The sequence below is a fragment of the Eptatretus burgeri genome, chromosome 9, assembly GCF_056783735.1.
Source record: "Eptatretus burgeri isolate ZD-2024b chromosome 9, Ebu_testis_v1, whole genome shotgun sequence".
Taxonomy (NCBI): domain Eukaryota; kingdom Metazoa; phylum Chordata; class Myxini; order Myxiniformes; family Myxinidae; genus Eptatretus; species Eptatretus burgeri.
The window spans coordinates 71,004,279-71,019,361 of NC_140969.1; the positions used below are offsets into that span (position 1 = coordinate 71,004,279).

General features: G+C 44.3%; 1 protein-coding gene across 3 annotated transcripts in view; it reads right to left on the reverse strand.

Annotated features, from left to right (window-relative positions):
• Window positions 1-14,488, reverse strand: part of LOC147020320 (serine/threonine-protein kinase Sgk3-like) — a 90,573-nt gene extending 76,085 nt beyond the window's left edge. Inside the window, exon 1 of one of the 3 annotated variants that reach the window (XM_085895620.1) lies at window positions 14,102-14,488. The gene's annotated coding sequence lies outside the window, so the exon portion shown is untranslated. The remainder of the gene's footprint in view (window positions 1-14,101) is intronic. The other 2 variants (XM_085895618.1, XM_085895617.1) reach the window with 2 other exon arrangements.
• Window positions 14,489-15,083: the final 595 nt, after the last annotated feature.

Genomic DNA, 15,083 nt, shown 5'->3' on the forward strand with positions numbered 1-15,083 from the left:
CCTCGTGGTCTTCTCGCCCGATCCCTGGCCCGCAACAATATATACATATATATTTGTTATTATTGCTTTTGTGCAATAAATGTGGGCCAGCTCCTTCAGGATAAACAGTTTTCAACCACATTATGTGGGTTAACAAGGTTCAAAGACAGGTGACCTGAAGGTGTCATTTTTCTACCACTCAGTGCTGTCTCATGCGTTTCCTTTTCAAAACAGTAGGCCTTGCAGGTTTGAGAAGGTTCTTTTGTTTTGTGTGAAAGCTAACAGCACAGAAGTCAAGCTCAAGCTCGAGAATGGCCATGAAATCAAACTGTGTGCATGTTGCAAATTACCAAACATCAAATTTTATAGATTCAAATACAGGCAATACCAACTGGGTTCTTCAATCAATGACATGCAGCAATGAAATCATTAGATTTTGAGATCAGAGCAAAGGAATTGTGATCTCAGAGGAAGAAGCTCCCACCGTAATTAAAGCACAGGGAACATAGCACCAGCAGGATTTTTTCACACGTTCCAATTAGACCATTCATCATGGCAACATCTATGCTGATCATCCCACACTTTACCCACAAGTTTAACATGACAGTGTGGGCAGGTACCATAGTTTTACTCCCATAGAATTGCTGGCAGGAGAGTAGATTTTGTAGTATCTATTTATGGATGCGGTTTGCCGTGAAAGTTGAAGAAAGGGTGCTTGAAGTTTGGAGTAATGCCTCAAATATTGTGGCCATTGATGGGTTATGATATTTTGATTGGGCATGTAGAGAGGATGGAGGTTTTGGTGAGTGGTTGAGGAGGTGGTTGAGAGTGCCATGCTATTTGACGAATATCGCTTTTAATGGTCAGTGTAGAAAACTCCGGTTTCCCTTTACATCGATAACTGAGGAATATAAGGTGGTGAGGGTGTGGGAGTTTATGTTGGTGTGGGATTCGAATGATCCAGTGGTGAAGGATGCTCTCCCAGAGAAGAAGGCAAGTCAGAAGTTGAATGAAAAAGCAGAGGTGGATGAAATGGAGGAGCGGTTGCAACAGGAGAGGATTGGAATGGTGCAGCATGGGAAGAAGGGTTTGGGGTGCATGAAGCATGATCTATGGGGAAAGGCGTGCATGAAAGAAAGGAGGAAGATGGTCGAGAGAGATGTGAAATGAAAGGAGGAAGAGAGGAGATATGTGAAGGTAGTCGGACATGCACAGCAAGGTGCTTGGACTCAGTGGGAGGTTGTACTGGTGAGGATGTTGACGTGGCAACAGATTTGGAGGATGGTGCCAATACTGTTGAAGAACCCCAAAAGAGGTAGTGACTGAGTATGGAAGAGATATGGAGATATGTGTATGGTTGTTGTTTTGAGCATTGTATGTTATGAGGCTATTTGGTTGGGTGTGTGTGTGTGTGTGTGTGTGTGTGTGTGTGTGTGTGTGTGTGTGTGGTTTTGAATGTGTTTTTCTGTTGAGTAGTGCATATTGGAAGATGGGGTGGTTGGTTGGTTGCTCCACCATATACTTTTGGTGCTGTGGATTCTGGGAGTGAAAGCTGTTTTTTTTGTTGTTGTAGTTTGTGTTCTTGGTGACTACATATGCATCCAAGTGTCATTGCTGCATGTGGAGGCATATGTGCCACACTAGTACTACAGTTTGCTTCCATGGCCTGACCACCAAATTGTATGTTATATAACTTATTTTTTACTTTGAAGGAAATATGAAGGCTTCCACTCTTATCTGGGAGAGGTGCAGTGTTCAGTGTAAAAAAAACGCTTCTGATGACACTAACTGCGGGTGTCAAACACACCAAGCCCCATTTAGGGGGTTGTGGGAGAATGCGACCACAGATTTGAATTAATTGTTCACGTTTTTCATGTGACACAATGGCTTTTGTGAAGTGAGAAACCACACTCACTGTACATGCTTCCTCTCTCAGTCATAACTGAAAGGTGGGAACGGGGCAGGTCGGGAAGAAACTGGATTAAATTACAAGGCAAATTCTTCGACTAATGGTACGCTCGTACTTCCACCACCTGCAGAGAACACCTCAAAGTGTAAGAAAGTGTCAAAGATGTTAAAAAAAATTCCAATGAAGAACTGAAGCAGATTTATTTTATTTCAAGAGATCCAATGCTGGTGGAGGACCTTGCACATATATCACATCAAAGACAAGGACATTAGGAGACATGAAGTGCACTTTTACGTGAATTACAAAGACATCACAAGGAAACAATTAGTGGGGCAACTTAGCATAGCAATTGTGCATTTTGTGAGGAAAGCACCAAATTTGGCACACGAGTAGCCTATCATATTATGAACAGATTTAGATATTGGGCCATCTCAAATTCAGCCGCTGATGGCTGTGGCAGCCATTTTCCACTGCCATCAAAATTTTGAGATGGCCCAATATCCAAATCTGTTCATAATATGATAGGCTACTCGTGTGCCAAATTTGGTGCTTTCCTCACAAAATAAACAATTGTTATGCTATATTTAGCTAAGTTGCCCCACTAAATGGACAAATTGACGCAGTGAGTGGGATTTCAACCTGAGGTCTCAGCATCATGGAGGCGAGTGCTCGGATGGTAATGCCAAACGTACACCAATCCTATTAACGGAAAATACACAACAATCCTTTATCAGATGTAAAAACACCAGCTGTTGCCAATAATAAGGAAACATCCAAATGTCAATGACAGTTTCATAAAAGCTCCAAGAGGGAACTGACAAGAGGAACCAAACTCGACGAAGAGGAAAACATATCCCAAAGGCCTTACACGGTTTGTACTCTCATTGCGAGACCATTGTACAGGAAGTACTGTAAGCATTTGTACCCAGAAAAAGTATGATACAAATTTATTTGGAAAATGAGCTCCCCATTTCATTGATGAAGAGTTCCATCAAAATTGGTTCACTCGGAGACAGGTAAACAGTGGCTGGGCTTTATCAAAGGAAGCGATACGAAAAATAATAAAATTGAACAGTGGCGTCATCGCAGAATACTAAAGATCAGTAGGGTGGGCAAGAAAACCAACAAAGGCATTCTGGAGAAGATGCAAAGTGGCATGCACATACTTTATGAACAACATTGTTCAAAAAGAAAGCAGAATTTGATAGATTACATCGTGCGAAGCTTGAGTCGATAGACTTCCTTAAGCATCTTGGAAAGCAGGACAGACGGGGGAAAAAGGATGAGGAATGTCAAAGACCAATTGTGTGGATGGACGACATCAGAAATGAAGTAAGAATCTAGAATAATGACAAAATCAAGAGGATAGCTGAGAATTGGAAACACTCGTTCATCATGATCACCGACATTTACATGAAAAAGAGCCAACATCATGATGACGACGATGACGACGATGACGATGATACTGTGCACGGACTCTAATTAGTGCCCGTTTACTCATTTTAGATAAACATTAATAGTTTCCATTACAACTCGAGTTCTCTCATTGCCAATGTTCATGGGAATGTGTACCAATAACCTAGGAAGGCTGACAATCACACAACAAATGACATGTGAACCAAGAGGATGACCGGAGTGTGGAAATCCAGGGCAACAAAAATACCTGCTTGGTAATAATAAACACTTTCACCAAGTGACCAAAAGTGTTTCCAAAGTGGCCGAGATGTCAACCGTGGTGACAAATAAACTAGTTGACGAGGAGGTAATCTCACGATTCAGGATACCACTGCAGCTCTGTTCAGACCAGGGTTGTAAATGAGTCAGATGTTATCCTGGGGTTGCTTGAAGCCCTAAGAATTTTCAAGGCTGCTACCATACTTTTCTACCCACAGCCTGGTAGGAAGGTGGAGAACTACAACCACATCCTTCCATCCATTGGGACCATACTCTGTGCAGAGCATCGGTGCTGCCTAAGCAGTCTCCTTGGCTATTGGGCACAATCCTAGACAGGTCGCCACTCCAACACAGGTATACCAGCAAGCTGGCACTCATTTTACCAACTTCAGAAGGATGACAGGCAGAGTCAACCCCACCTGGTATTAATTCAACAGCCAAGGGGGATTTGAACTCAGGATCCTCGGATCTCAAGCCCACCACCCTAACCATTAAGCTAACACCAGGCATACAACCACATCCTTTAAAAACAATTGGCTCTCCTTGTAAGCAACTACCGGCAGGACGATTACGAGTGCTTACCTCTGCTGTTACGCAATTACCATACACCAATCTATATTGCTTGTGCAAGGATACTGCTTCTCCCCTTTCCTGGTGATGCTAGGACAGAGGGTGCAAGTACCTCTGGATGTTTTGTTTGGATAGCCACAGACTGGGATTATTCAATCGTACAGAGTTGCATAAAAATGTTTGAGGGGCAGTTGTAACCAGTACACTGGTTTGCCAGGAAAAACCTTCAGATGGATGGCGATAAAAAGAAGCCTAGGTATGATGCCTGGTCAACGGGGGTAAATCTTCAGCCATGGGAACTCAGTATGACTTTGTAACCAAAGCAGACGGAAAGGCCTCAGTCCTGGAGAAAGCCTGGGAGGGACCATGTAGCATTATATTCCAACCTCATTCACATGATTGTGGTTGTTAGCTACATGCGTGAAGGCCTACCGGCTCCATAAAACATCGTAAACCAAGACCGGTTATGCAAGTTTCAGAATGGATAGCATGCAGCCTAAATCCTTGATGGGTTGGAGACAGTTCTGTGACTAGGACCCGGGGCATCAAGAGACCATAGAGACAGACATGTGCCAACAATACCAACTATGTGGTCCAAGTTCAGGTTCGCAGAAAGCACGATAACACAACAGAACACAAGCCTACACTGGATGGGCATAGAGAGCATCAGCTAGGGTACCTCGTGTGCACAAGATCCATTTGACCGAACCGTGGAGGGGATGGGAAAGCACAGGCAAGCGTTCTCTCTCAAAGGGAGGTCGTGCTAGGGCCTGGGATAGGGTCCAAATAAATCTGTGGGTTATGGAAGAGATGTTGTCTAAAGCTGTGTGCTCTTTTAAATTTGTTTCAAAAATGATGGTGTCAGACTTGTATAAATTCTTCATTCGTTGCATTTTGTGAATAATTGACAAACCCAACAGCCTTAACATATAATATTGAGTAATGAGTATAAAAGTATTGTTACATTTATCGAGGGGGGTAAATATTAGTTTAAAAGTTAGAAATGTATCGGTTAGTATGCTCCGTATTTCGGGTAGTTTTGCCAATTTTGATGTATGAAGTCGGGAAATGTTAGCTTAAGAATTGTCCTGTTAAATGCACATCATACGAAGGGTGATGCGTTCTCAATAAATAGCTGCGGTTTAAGATGAAAGAATTGAACGTGAAGCCTTCTGTGAACGTCCGAGTGAGGCACCGTGTGAGGCCTTGGGAAAGAGAGGGTTGGAGCTTGAAGGGCAGCATTGTGAAAGGAAAGAGAGACAGGGGGAGTTTTGGCGATTCCTGGGGGAGGGGGGGGAGAAGCTTGGGTCGCTCGCTGGAGACAAACGCTTTTGTGCTTCATGCGCCTGATTCGTCGTCCTGCTCGCCTGCTCGTGTTCCTGCCTCATCGCCTGCTCAACTGTTTCGTCTCCTGCCCAAGTGCCTATAATAAGGAAACCTGAGAGGTGTGTACACTCACCTTTGAGCCGTCTAGCCTGAGATTGAATCTCCACTCAACTATAAATAGCCACTTGGTGTTTCACGTGCAAGTTGAGGCATCAATGTGCACGTCATCCCTTGGATGGACGTTAAGCCGGAGGACACGTCTGCTCGCAAAATGAGGACACTCATTTTGAGTGACTGTTTTGATGCCATCTGTGTGGACGCCTCCACAGGAGATGAGGCCTCACCCAGTTTTTCGTTCCCTTTCCCGTCTGTGCTTGAGTCTGGTGTGTGGCCCCTGAGATTTCTTTAGTTTCATTGTGAATAATCGTTTATTTTTTGTAATTCCATATCCCCTTCCCCCCACCCCCTCAATCTGCTATCATCCCACGCCGTCTTGATCATTCTTCCCAAGTTATTGTGGTCAGAAACAAACCATGTTAAATCAGAGCTAATGTTCTCATGCGCTTCTTGTGATTCCCTCGCGTGCGAATCCACCATTATTTGAACGCCGTCCAAGGAAGTAAAAGTCAGTTCGGTCCATCCGTCCAGTTGTCGATGTTAAGCGGGGCTGGACACGACAGTATTCATCGGCAAAGCAAAAGGTGTGATATCTTTTTTTAATCTCATAATTTGCACCGTTTGTCTTATTCTGAAAATATGATTGATGGAGCCTCAAACTCGTACCTCACCAGACTCGTTGGTGTAATTGTTAGAGCGTCTGCTCTGAGTCTGCGAGGGTGGCTGTTTGAACCCGATCCCGGCCAAGTCATACCGAAGACTTTAAAATGGTACATGTCACTTCCTTCCTTGAAGCTCAGCAGTTACAAGGGATAGAGCATGGACATACAACCATAGGTTGGCAACCATTGTGCAACGTGATGGGCCGAACAGCCTCCTAATGCATTGAAGGTCCTTGTAGTGGTACTCATAATAAAATAGTCATCAGAAATACCAGTTTGTTGGTGAAAGACCAATGCATTACGCAAAATTGATCTTTCACCAACAAATAACTTCTGACATTTTCTACTGATGAAAGAACAACCCACAATTTTCAACTTGAATGATTTAGGTTTATGTACCTCAGACATACACCAGTTTGTCTAGTTTGACAGTGCACAAGCCAGCAGGTTGTATCTGTTTATTACACCAAGCCAGACATATAAGGTGTCAGTTATTATGTGTCATACTCTTTGTAAACACTTCTCTTTCAAGAAATGTTTTTTCTGCATTTCAATTATTTTATGGAGAATTATATACTGTAATAATAACAGGATCCACAGTCTCCGCGGGACGACGCTGGGTGTAACGAGTGGTCGCATTATCCTGTACAAACTTAAACAAAGAAATGAGGAACCCGTTTGGCCCATCCTCGCCGTGTTGCACTCCAAGTTAATTTTTGCTACTTCGCCAACAACAATATTCTTGATGTTTTACAAATGTCTTGAATAGCTCAATCTTCATCGGGTGACCCAATTAGTTTTTTTCAAAATAAAACTACATTCATGCCAGCTGTTTCATTCACTTCATTATGATTACTAGTGCATGCCCATAGGTGCGTGCCCGTACGTGCAAACAAAAAAAACTTTCAAACTGCGTGCCAGAAACAACAACCACACAGGCCGTTCCTTCGCTCTCACGTGCCCGTACGTGCAAAAAAAAAAAAAAAAAAACTTTCAAACTGCGAGCCAGAAACGACAACCAGACAGGCTGTTCCTTCGCTCTCACGACAACCACACTTCCACACACAGAGTTAATTAAAATCCTAATTAAAATCAAGTTTACCTCCCTGTCTTTGCTTGCCATGACATTCGCTGCCATGTAACCGGCACGGCCCTTGACGTCATCGTCGGCCGGCCGCGCACCGGCCTACGCAGCCATGTGTCATGTTATTGGTTGGTAAATAAATGGCCGCAGCAACGTGTCATGTCATTAGTTGGCAAATAAATGGCTGCAGCAACGTGTCATGTCATTTGTCCAATTAATATCAAACCTTGAAAAGGCACATCCTCAGGTCCCCAGCAATATCGCTGGCAAGTTTCAATTAGATCGGACCAGTGGTTGTCGAGAAACAGTGGTCACACACACACACACACACACACACACACACACACACACACACACACACACACACACACACACACACACACACACACACACACACACACACACACACACACACACACACACCTGGAATTATAGATAGATTAACATTCTAGAATCTCACTTTCATGATTCATTTAAAATCGCATTCATCAACACAGATCACACATGGGCTGAGAGGAAAGCCAAGAGGTGTGTACACTCACCTTTGAGCCGTCTAGGCTGAGATTGAATCTCCACTCAGCTATAAATAGCCACTTGGTGTTTCACGTGCAAGTTGATGCATCAATGTGCACGTCATCTCTTGGATGGACGTTAAGCCGGAGGACACGTCTGCTAGCATGGCCCGTTTAGAGACGATAAAGATCCCACAGTGTCTTTTGCAAAGTGTATGCAAGTTATCGCCAGCACCCTGAACAAATTACACATTCCTGGCAGTAGTACATAGCAGTCGTACATATGACCCTAAAAGCATACGGTACAATTTGATGGCAACCTAGCAGAAACAAACAAGCCCCAAAAGGCAATGCTTTCTTCCTTTCAAATAATTCAAGTGCATTTTTAACATTCACAGTGAGATAACAATGACAAGCCAAAATATTTGTGATCGACGTTGTAAAGTGTACAAGGAAAGACATGTCATCAAGACGAGACATCCCAAAAGATAATGCCTGGTGTGTACGTTCATTTATCTCCTTCAAAACAAGGACATAACTTTGTCTTTGTGCTGCACTTGCCAGGCTGGTTTCCACTTACAGCGCCTGCAGAAAGTCAATGCCCCCTTTCAAAATTTTCATGTAATGTGGGTTACGATGTGTAAATATAGATGGAAAAAAGTCTGATTTCATGCAATTTAATTCTCGGCTATAAGGCAACAAAAGATGAAAAATTTGAAAAGGGGTGCACACTTTCTCGAGGCATTGTACGTTTCTGCTTCTGCACTCACTCGTGTTCTGTTGGCAGAGTGAGAGCGCAATTCAAAAACAAAACTGAAGAGCTCCAAACAAAGTTCTACCACAGTGCTCAACGAAGACTTTGTCATCATGAAATTAACCAAGCCACCCACCCAGCTCACTATATTCAGAAACATTCATAGCCAGCTCTGATTCAGGTCTTCAAAGTTCATGAACCATCCACCTGAGAATATACAGCAACTAATAGCTCATGATGACCCGCAGAACACGACACAAGCATCATGAAATAGAACATTATGAGAGACATGCTAGAAATGGTATCATTCCTGGTCTGAGCACATTGGATGTTGGGTCATGTACTTTCTCCTTCCGGTTCATCACAACCATGCTTCCCGATCAGATCCATTGTGTTTTTCTATTATCTTTTAGTCCGAGTTACTCTTTATGTTTTCATCCAATTTTCAGAGTTTAACCATACTTTGTTGTGGTGCAATGTCAAATTTGTGTCCCTGCAAGTGTTTGGCCGACTCGTCCAGGCCTCAGTTAGTCGGTGTGCAAGTTCTGTCTCTGCTCTGACACCACGTGCCTCGTTCCACTTTGTTTCTCCCAAGTGTTGTCCTTTCACCTTCCTCAACTCTACGTCATTCCCCCTCCTCACTTCAATAAAAACAACAATAATTTTTTTCCACTGCAAAAATAAATAATTCACAAACTCATTCTGCCTGTTTTTCCTTCCTTCGGTCATTCTTTATCCCTTTCTTTTCTCAATACCTCCAAGTTCAATCTTGACCGACTGAATTGTTTCTGACTTTAAAATTCTTGACATTTTAAATGCTTCACTTTCCTTATTTCTCTGACAGGAACACCCCAAGTGTTCCTCATCACAATTTATTCCACTTCTTTGTCCTTTACAAGGTTGATTTTCCAAACCTGGCTCATTCACAAATGCTTTGTCAATCGACTGTCCCTCCTACCCCCCCCCCCCCCTGCATAGCTGCAGCACTACAGTACTTTCCTCATTCAACAAGCATTCATGTCACCCCTCCTGTGATGTCTGTCTCCGTATAGCAAAATTGGGAATCATGTTAAGTCCAGTTTGCAGAGGTTTCTCACACATGACCATAAACTCCCCTTCAAGTACATTAACGGTGTCAAACCTCTCCATGTCAATACCATCCCCCATGTCATCTCCAACAAGCCCGTGTCCTCCCAATTCCACTCTGTGTCCGCCTCTTCAGCATGCCTCCACTTTATGTCCTCCCTTTCTGCATCCACTTGCCCCACCCCATCGCAACTCACCCCACCTCTTCCTTCCCCCCTGCCTCGTCCCATCATCCCCCTCATCCTTCCTTCTCCCATCTTTTCCCTCACCCTGACTCATCACATATTCCCCCTCACCCTATCCTCTCCGTTCTTCCTCCTCACCCCGCTTCCTTACATCTTTGCCCCTGCTATGCCAGCTTCCAACTACCTCTCCACCACACCCACCCTCATCGCTTCATTACCTCTTTTCCACATTTCTGCACTCTGCCAACAGTGCCTCCTCCACTAGTCCCCTGTCCCTAACTGTGTGGAACTTCAAACATCCAAGGCAGCTGCTCCAACGTGACAGATATCTCAATCCAGGCCACTGCCGACAAACAGAACATCATCTGTTTAAAAGAATATTTCCTCTCACAAGATATCCTTGACTCCTTAGTGTCTCTCCCTGGCTATTGTCTCCTGTTTGATAGGCCTGAACCCCGTCCTGGTGGGGAAGTTGCACTTTCCATCGAGAGCTCAATTTCTTATTATCCATGTGCAATGGTATATGGAGAGTAAGAAATTGAATTCTATTGATTATTATCTTCCATCATACAGTTCTATTACTTTACACACCCTTTATCTTACACCTCCAGGCTCCAAAACCACCAAGAATATATTTGTTTGTGATGATGTAGTTGCCTTGAAACAACTGCTCTTCTCTTCCTGGAAGGCAAATCTGATCAAAGGCAATCTCAGTTCACTTCACGACGCTTGCAACAAGTGTGTGTCCACAGTCATCCAAGGACGACTCCACACATGGCTTACTGGTTTCCTTTACTCTCATCGCCAATGTGGCTCTCAACAAGATCTGTCATCTCCTCTCCTCATCAAGGCTGAAGTGCCCCAAGGCAGTGTTCTGGGCCCAGTCCGATTCCTGATCTTGATCAATAATTATCTCTCCGAATTTCTGGAAGGTTCTCTTATCTATTTGCTGATGACTCCACCCTCTGCCATAACATCACTCGTCCTTCAGACAGGCAGGCTACATCTGCTTCCCCATCTTCAGACCTTGAAAAAAAAAAAATCACAAGCCGGTCAAACACTTGGAATATGTGGTTCAATCCTGACAAATCTATCTCTCTCCTCTCTCCTCTCTCCCCTCTCTCTCCTCTCTCTCCTCTCTCTCCTCTCTCTCCTCTCTCTCTCCTCTCTCAGGACCGTCTGACAAACCCTCCTATCAACTTTCTTAACAATCCTCTTGAGGAAGTTCATTCAAACTCCTGCGCCTCACGATCAGTCATGATCTTTCTTGGGCAAACCACATTTCAAATTTGGCCTCCAAAAGCCAGTCTCTGGATTCTGGGCATTCTCCACAATTAAATGGCAGTTGGCCCACATTAACTGGTTATACTCTGTCGTGCAAGGTCTTTCCTTAGCACACCTGAACTCTTATCCACTGACAAGGCCTTAATCTGCAGCTTCATGGAGTACTGCTCTCCCCTTTGGGCTGCTGCACCTGCCTCACATCTTGCTCAACTCAACGCCATGGGAACTAAGCCCTTCAAGACATTGAATTCTCCTATGATGAAGTTCAATCTATGGGCCTATCACTTTCCCATTGCAGACAGGTCGGTGATCGCTTTCCCACCGCAGACAAGTCGGTGATCATGTTCACATCGTAGACAGATCGGTGATCATGTTCACATCGCAGACACAGGGGCCTCTTCAATCTCATTCTTCTCTCCAGGGCTTCAAGAAAGCTGTTCACCACCATCTCAGATCATCCCCCATCCACAACCATGATATTTACTACCCCATTAACCTTCCCCAAGCCCACCATTTTCCAACTTTTCAGTTTTTGCTTCTCTCGAGTTTGCGGCTCTGTCCATCTTGTTCAACCTTGGTGTCCTCCCCTAGGCCTCATTTATCATCTCCCTCTATTTTGTCCCTCAACCCTGCTTTGGTGCATTTTCTCTCCCCACATACATGAAAATAAAATTTGTTCCATAACAAACCATCATGAAAACCACAAAATGACCAAACTGAGGAGTCAGGTTCGATGAGGAGTTATGACAGATACACAAGTACATAAGGAGTGGTTTTGACCGAAATGCGCATGTTGTATACGGAAGCGAGGGTGAGAGGGAAGTGGAAAGTGGAGGATGACAGGGAAGAGGAAAGAAAGTTCAGGAAATGGCTGGTGAGGGGAGAGGAAAGTGAGGGTTGGAGAAGAATAAATGAAGGGGGGGACAGGGAATGGATGGAGGAGTGGGAAGATCAACATTTCACCACATTTGTACATTAAACAAGAAAAAGAGCAATCAGAGATTGCAGACTCTCGCCAGGAGTTTTTTTTGAGTGGTGTATTTTTATATGTTTTAGGGTAAATTCAATATGGCTGCCAAACCATGTGACCTATTATGTCATATGTGACCCTTTTGTTCCTCCTGGATAGGCAGTAATATGTGTAAAGTTTCGTCTCGATCTGTTCAGCCATTTCAGAGAAGATTTTTGAAAGTTAAAAAAAAAAAAAAAAATATGGCTGTCGAATCATGTGACTGAGGAAATCATAAACAACATTTTGTGAATCATGTTATACCTTGGTGACCTTCAAAAATTTTAAAACTGATCGGACGTGGCGTTCTACATATGCAATTATGACGTCATGATGAAGGCACCTATGACGTCATGAAATATCAGTCATTCCCCATGAGGAGTACTTTCTGCATGCCAAGTTTCAATTTTTTACTCGGTGCGGTTTGAGATACAGAGGTTGAAAGTTTTTCTGTTTTTCCAAAATGACCACGTGACCTATGACGTCATAATTATCAGTAATTCGTTCTACATGAGTAGTCACACCAATGGTGAAAAATTCGTCTCAATCCGATAAGCGGTTGCAGAGAAAAACACGAAAAGTTCTGTGCAGACAGACAGACGAACAAACAAACAAACAAACAGACAAACAAACAAACAAGCCAGTAGGCGACATGGCTGCTCACTCTAGATGGAAAGCTGGCCGATGCGACGAGCAGATATTCATGTACATGCTATCAATCAATTTAGCACAATAAATATGATTATCACAGCCCTCTTAGTTTGCGCCCAGAAACCCGCCTTGTGAAATTTCAGACATGTTTCCAAAGAGACTCTAACAAATGGCAGCCCTGGTAATTCCATTTATCTATTCGCTAAAGATTTATTTTTTTTATATGATGCTGTAAGACATTCTCCTTGGGCACAAAAAAAAAACAGGTCCCTCGGAGGTCCAGTTTCGGGGGTATTGATTTTTTTGTACAGTCTACAATAAGTGTATGATGTACGATAAAGTATTTTAGCTGTTGCTAAGCAACGGAGGTATGCATAGCAACCATTCATTTTTGTGTACATGCTAGCCACATTGTACACATTTCACCAAAGTTTCATCAAAATCAGACTCTTTCTCTTAGAGATATTCGCAATTAACCATTTCTGAAATGTTGGACATGTACTCGCCCAAAACCTATCTCCTCCTACAAATATTTTTTGTTAGGGCTGCAAATTGGTATGAAGGGAGCGAGATAGATTGCGCACAGAACTCTAAGCTTCGATTTTTCGATTGATTTTTTTGAATTTTTTCTATTTTTTGACCACTTTAAAGGACCGTTGCTATGCCGTTGCTTGGGCCCGGGGTCCCATATTCGAAAGCACACGATTCCCAGAAATATTGGTCCTACCTACCAAATTTCATTGGAATCGGTTGAGTGGTTTAGCCCCTCGGCTTGACCAAAGTTTCGCGGACAGACAGACAGATGGAAATGTCCAGAATAAGGGTGATCTAAGAGCAGCCAATTAAATTGATGTAAAAATCCAGCAGATGTCGAGACGACATTGGAATCCCACAACACCAAACACAACCCAAACCCACAGATCAACATTCACCCCGAACCAGTAATCAGTGTTTCTTTGGTTAATATAGTAATGGCACCTGTCGGAAAACACGAATCTAATGGAATGTGAATCACACCGAGGGTGTTTTATGAGCACACCGGGGAGGTTAGAGACCTTCCACCCACACCGGGGAGGTTAGAGACCTTCCACCCACACCGGGGAAGTTCGAGACCTTCCACCCACACCGGGGAGGTTAGAGACCTGCCACCCACACCGGGGAGGTTAGAGACCTTCCACCGACACCGGGGAGGTTAGAGACCTTCCACCCACACCGGGGAGGTGAGAGACCTGCCACACATTGCCATCTAAACACGGGGGTGATCCACGATGCAGCACCCTGCCTCGCAGCGCTACTTACAGTGGAATATCCTTCCTTCGGTTGCTGAACCCAAACAACTGTAGCGATGTCACCATCCGCGCTGTGTCGCCGTGAAGAAGCAACAGGTGAGGGGTTTCACCGGCACGAGCGACAGGGTCTAGGGCCCCAAGGATAAGGTCACATGCAGTCACGGGCAACTACCCACCCTGTGAGACGGGTGTTGACCCCAAAGGAGGCGCGCAGGTCTCGACGGACCGGTTGCTGCACGAGGAAGTCGGACAGCAGCTACTGTCGTCAGCGAGAGAAGATGCTTCCTGCGTCGGGAGTTGGAGGGGTGGAGAGACCGCGGGTGGGGCTCGGGGTCCATGTAAAGGGGTTGCCTATACACTCAAAAAAGCGTATCGACCATGTGGTCCGCAGGATAAAAAAACACGAGAGAGACATAGGAGACATAGACAGAGCGAACGAGTCGCTTTGGCTGACACTGTACGAGGACCGTCTCCTTATTACGTACGCAACGAATGGGACTCCAAGTTGAGAAAAAGGTTCAGAAGGGAGTGTGGAAAGGTAACGCAGGGAAGGTATCGAGGGGTTAATTCCGCCACATTTGCGTATGTAATAAATATACGATCTTTTCAACCTCCCACGCATTCTCATCCCAGCATTGACGATTCACTAAAATATTCTAATTCGAGGCGTAAACAGCCGTAGAGATGGAATTAAATAATCGACTTTAAAGACCTCCCAGACATTGTTTTTGCCTTTCGGTCGAGTGGTCATCCTCTGGGATGTTATCCGGATCCGCGTGCGGACTTGTAAACTCCTTATCGGATCACCAGGTGTTCGGTTACCAAGCAGAAAGCTAGCGCTTGCCAAGCCAGCCGTTCCTTATCAACGGTTTCGAATGGAGTGCTTGCTTTCAGTGCTTAAGCGACTTGGCGAGCGCTGTCCAAGAAACTTGGTCACTGAACGGTGAACACACCCGAGGTTTACCGTTCCTGGAGTCGACTTTCGATCAAAC